The sequence below is a fragment of the Pelophylax lessonae genome (assembly GCF_965119305.1).
Source record: "Pelophylax lessonae genome assembly, chromosome: 13".
NCBI classification, from domain to species: Eukaryota; Metazoa; Chordata; class Amphibia; order Anura; family Ranidae; genus Pelophylax; species Pelophylax lessonae.
In genome coordinates this window covers 204,858,160-204,864,549 of record NC_138780.1, presented here as the reverse complement: position 1 = coordinate 204,864,549, position 6,390 = coordinate 204,858,160, and the positions used below count along the sequence as shown (strand labels likewise).

General features: G+C 42.4%; 1 protein-coding gene across 1 annotated transcript in view; it reads right to left on the bottom strand.

Moving 5' to 3' along the window:
- The window catches only part of LOC309569878 (alpha-1-antitrypsin-like protein CM55-MM), a gene marked incomplete at its 3' end in the record, with an annotated part of 131,415 nt that overhangs the window by 89,873 nt on the left and 35,152 nt on the right, over positions 1-6,390 (bottom strand). The gene's annotated exons all lie outside the window — the stretch shown is intronic.

The window sequence follows — 6,390 nt, the reverse complement described above, 5'->3', positions numbered from 1 at the left end:
TCTGTAATATAAGGGTCACCTACCCTCTAAAGGGTCCAAGGCCAAGGTTCAGAGATGCATTCTTGCTGCTTATAAATTGCAAAAAAGTAACTAATAAAGAGATCTTTGGACCCCCAAAACATTTTCTTTCATAACCTTTGCTTCGAAAGGGTCTACAAACTGATAAGAGGCATGGAGGAGCTCAGCTGTGAGGAGAGATTAGATTAATACATAAGGGGGGATATGATCTCCATATATAAATACATAAGGGGGGGATATGATCTCCATGTATAAATACATAAGGGGGGATATGATCTCCATGTATAAATACATAAGGGGGGATATGATCTCCATGTATAAATACATAAGGGGGGGATATGATCTCCATGTATAAATACATAAGGGGGGATATGATCTCCAGGTATAAATACATAAGGGGGGATATGATCTCCAGGTATAAATACATAAGGGGGGATATGATCACCATGTATAAATACATAAGGGGGGATATGATCTCCATGTATAAATACATAAGGGGGCATATGATCACCATGTATAAATACATAAGGGGGGATATGATCACCATGTATAAATACATAAGGGTGGATATGATCTCCAGGTATAAATACATAAGGGGGGATATGATCTCCATGTATAAATACATAAGGGGGGATATGATCTCCATGTATAAATACATAAGGGGGGATATGATCTCCATGTATAAATACATAAGGGGGGATATGATCTCCATGTATAAATACATAAGGGGGGATATGATCTCCATGTATAAACACATAAGGGGGGATATGATCTCCATGTATAAATACATAAGGGGGGATATGATCTCCATGTATAAATACATAAGGGGGGATATGATCTCCAAGTATAAACACATAAGGGGGGATATGATCTCCATGTATAAATACATAAGGGGGGATATGATCTCCATGTATAAATACATAAGGGGGGATATGATCTCCATGTATAAACACATAAGGGGGGATATGATCTCCATGTATAAATACATAAGGGGGGATATGATCTCCATGTATAAATACATAAGGGGGGATATGATCTCCATGTATAAACACATAAGGGGGGATATGATCTCCATGTATAAATACATAAGAGGGGGTATGATCTCCATGTATAAATACATAAGGGGGGATATGATCACCATGTATAAATACATAAGGGGGGATATGATCACCATGTATAAATACATAAGGGGGGATATGATCTCCATGTATAAATACATAAGGGGGGATATGATCTCCATGTTAAACACAAAAGGGGGGATATGATCACCATGTATAAATACATAAGGGGGGGTATGATCTCTATGTATAAACACATAAGGGGGGATATGATCTCCATGTATAAACACATAAGGGGGGATATGATCTCCATGTATAAACACATAAGGGGGAATATGATCTCCATGTATAAACACATAAGGGGGAATATGATCTCCATGTATAAACACATAAGGGGGGATATGATCTCTATGTATAAACACATAAGGGGGGATATGATCTACATGTATAAATACATAAGGGGGGATATGATCACCATGTATAAATACATAAGGGGGGATATGATCTCCATGTATAAATACATAAGGGGGGATAGGATCTCCATGTATAAATACATAAGGGGGGATATGATCACCATGTATAAATACATAAGGGGAGATATGATCACCATGTATAAATAAATAAGAGGGGCAGGGGCGTACCTGGAGCATTTGGCACCCGGGGCGGATCCTATATCTGGCACCCCCCCCCGGCGTGCAGGCGACGAACCGCACATTGACCCGGCGACCAGGCCCCTCCTCCTCTGCAAAAACGGCGCCGATTGACCTGAGGCGCCAGACAGAAATACATGTAACTGGCAGTGGCATACTTACTGTGTGCTACCGCCAGTGGTGTCACTAGGGTTGGTGTCACCTGGTGCAGTAAACTATGGTGTCACTCCCCCCAAAAAAATTATTTTCCTGTTTTCTGAAAGCGTGCCAAAGATGCAGCATGCGCTTTCAGAAAATTCAGAAAAAAATTCTATAGGACTGCAGTAATAACTGCGAGTATAATGTAGGAAGACCCCCTTTACATTACACAGCCCCCGTACCCCTTTACATTACACACCCCTGGACCCCTTTACATTACACAGCCCCCCCCCCCATTGGAACCCTTTACATTACACAGCCCACACACCCCCTCATGGAAACCTTTATGTTACACAGCCCCCGCCCCCCATAGAAACTTTTACATTATACAGCCCCCGTTTCCCAATAGAACCCCTTACATTACACAGCCCCCACCCCCCATGGAACCCTTCACATTACACAGCCCCTGCCCCCCAAAAGAACCCCTTACATTACACAGCCCCCACCCTCCCATAGAATCCTTTACATTACACAGTTTCCGCACCCCCCCAATAGAACCCTTTACATGACATAGCCCTCGCCCCCCCCCCCTCAATAGAACCCTTTACATTATACAGCCCCCCCAATAGAACCCCTTTACAATACAAAGCCCCTGTCAATAGAACCCCTTTACAATACAAACCCCCGCCAATAGAACCCCTTTACAATACAAACCCCCCCAATAGAACCCCTCTACAATGCAAACCCCCCAATAGAACCCCTTTACAATGCAGACCCCCCCAATAGAATCCCTTTACAATACAAACCCCCCAATAGTACCCCTTTACAATACACCCCCCCCCAATAGAACCCTTTACAATACTAACCCCCATAGAACCCCTCTAAAATGCAGCCCCCCCCCCAATAGAACCACTTTACAATACAAGCCCCCCAATAGAACCCCTTTACAATGCAGACAACTCCCCCCCCCTCCAATAAAACCCCTTTATAATGCAGACCCCCCCCCCCCAATAAAACCCCTCTACAATGCAGACACCCCCCCCAATAGAACCCCTTTACAATCCAGACAACCCCCCCTCCAATAAAACCCCTTTACAATGCAGACCCCCCCTCCAATAAAACCCCTTTACAATGCAGACCCCCCTCCAATAAAACCCCTCTACAATGCAGATCCCCCCCCCAATAGAACGACTTTACAATACAATTGCCCCTCCCCCTTCTACCTTATTAGGAGGAGAGAAGAGAGGGAGGAACTGTTCAAAGCAGAGAATGGGAGAGAGACTCACTTCGCTCACGAGCCCTGCATACACAGCGGTCGGCGGGAAATGCCGAAGTTAACTGTACTAGTTAATGAGCCGGTGATTGGTTGCTAGGCGGTCCTAGCAAACAATCACCTTCTCATTATGGTACGCCACTGAAGAGGGGGATATGATCACCAGGTATAAATACATAAGGGGGGGGGGGATATGATCTCCATGTATAAATACATAAGGGGGGATATGATCACCATGTATAAATACATAAGGGGGATATGATCACTTGTATAAATACATAAGGGGGGGGGGGGAAATGATCTCCTTGTATAAATACATAAGGGGGGATATGATCTCCATGTATAAATACATAAGGGGGGATATGATCTCCATGTATAAATACATAAGGGGGATATGATCTCCATGTATAAATACATAAGGGGGGATATGATCTCCATGTATAAATACATAAGGGGGGATATGATCCCCATGTATAAATACATAAGGGGGGATATGATCTCCATGTATAAATACATAAGGGGGGAATATGATCTCCATGTATAAATACATAAGGGGGGGATATGATCTCCATGTATAAATACATAAGGGGGGGATATGATCTCCATGTATAAATACATAAGGGGGGGGGGATATGATCTCCATGTATAAATACATAAGGGGGGGGATATGATCTCCATGTATAAATACATAAGGGGGGATATGATCTCCATGTATAAATACATAAGGGGGGATATAATCTCCATGTATAAATACATAAGGGGGGATATGATCTCCATGTATAAATACATAAGGGGGGATATGATCTCCATGTATAAATACATAAGGGGGGGATATGATCCCCATGTATAAATACATAAGGGGGGATATGATCTCCATGTATAAATACATAAGGGGGGATATGATCTCCATGTATAAATACATAAGGGGAGGGGGATATGATCTCCATGTATAAATACATAAGGGGGGGGGGGGGATACGATCTCCATGTATAAATACATAAGGGGGGATATGATCTCCATGTATAAATACATAAGGGGGGATATGATCTCCATGTATAAATACATAAGGGGGGGATATGATCTCCATGTATAAATACATAAGGGGGGATATGATCTCCATGTATAAATACATAAGGGGGGGATATGATCTCCATGTATAAATACATAAGGGGGGATATAATCACCATGTATAAATACATGAGGGGGGATATGATCACCATGCATAAATACATAAGGGGGGGGGGAATGATCTCCATGTATAAATACATAAGGGGGGATATGATCACCATGTATAAATACATAAGGGGGGATATGATCTCCATGTATAAATACATGAGGGGGGATGTGATCTCCATGTATAAATACATGAGGGGGGATGTGATCTCCATGTATAAATACATAAGGGGGGATATGATCACCATGTATAAATACATAAGGGGGGGGGGGGAAATGATCTCCATGTATAAATACATAAGGGGGGATATGATCACCATGTATAAATACATAAGGGGGGATATGATCTCCATGTATAAATACATGAGGGGGGATGTGATCTCCATGTATAAATACATAAGGGGTCCATATAGTGAACTTGGTGTTGAGTTATTCACTTTAAGGTCCTCACAGAGGACAAGGGGGCGCTCTTTACGCCTGGAGGAAAATAGATTTTGTCTCAAAAAACGGAAAGGTTTCTTCACAGTAAGAGCTGTGAAAATGTGGAAAAGACTCCCTCCAGAGGTGGTTGTGGCCAGCTCACTAGATTGCTTAAAAAAATTCCTGGATTCTTTCCTAGGTGTACATTATATAACTGGGTACTAATATTTATAGGTAAAGTTGATCCAGGGAATATCCGATCGCCTCTTGGGGGATCAGTAAGGAATTTTTTTCTCCTTAAAATATGGTAATAATATAGAGAATCTGCACTAAAATACACAGATAAAAATACAAATATATCTATAATGTGTTAAAATCTAATTGTGTGAGGAAGTGTGCTGATAAGTGCAAAAAACCTTCAATAAAACAAACACATAATATAAATAGTGAACTGAATGTGAAAGGTAATCGTCCAAAAAATTCCAGTAGAAAGCCACAAATATGTGGAAAAATAAGAAAAAAAATAAAAATAAATATAAATAAATAGATTCAGTGTCTCTAAAGGTAAGTGACGATCATCAAAGGAAGAGAGTATCTTCTACATTGAGGAATAATTCCCAGAAACCAGCAGATAATTCAACCACCTATAGGTGCAATGGCCGCTCACCTCAATGCAGAATATTGCTCTGCCGGGTGATGTCACTTCCGGATTTCGGCCGAGACCGGAAGTTTTACATTTGGAAGCTACACACCATCTGGGGACCCCGCGGGATTACTGTACATACAGATTTGATCATTTTTAAATGTAAAATGCATTTTATTCCCCCTGCTGTAGTAAATTGGATCCTGCTTTGCTGGGGTTTTTTCGCCTTCCTCTGGATCAGCAGTGGGTATAGGATTGTGTATATAGCATTGTATGGTTGGGACGGGTAATGGATTGTGTATGTGGGATTGTATGGTTGGGTTTTCTTTACTGTTTTTTATTGGTTGAGCCAGATGGTGTTTTTTTTTTCAACATATCTAACTATGTACTTCCCACCCTTGGGTACTTTTAGACACATAAATCATGCCACAGGTAAGTGCACCTTGCACCTATTGATGATGTGATCCTATGGACCCCTTACAAATTTCCTTTCATATCCTATGCTTTGATAGGATCTACTTCCCATCCTTGGTGACCTTTGGACATATGAATTGGAAAATAGGGGAGTGCACCTTTTATCGATGATGTACAGCCCCAGTATAAAGAATTCCCTGTGTTTGTATCCCTCCCTCACCCACCTTACCTGAGTCCTTTCTCAATCCAGTGATGTGCCCATCGGAAGCGGCTCTCTCCTCTCTCTCTGCTCACAGCAGCATCAGCAGGAGCAATTGGCACAGTGGTGGCCCCTCCATTGGGGGCACAGGGGCGTCGCCCCCTCTTTCCATGCATGCGGCCCCCTAATCTACATCCAGGGCGCCGGACGCATGGATTAGAGCCAGAGGCTCTAATAGGCTTCAAAAAAGGGTGAATCTGGGGCACAGAGCACTGCACTCTGAGCCCACCAGTTGTGTGACAGTAGCGAATGAATATTCGCTATTGCCACACGGATCCTCCTCCTGGCCAATCGCTAAGCGGGCCCTGAAACCTGTTTCCCGATTGGCTGAAAATAGAAGCCAT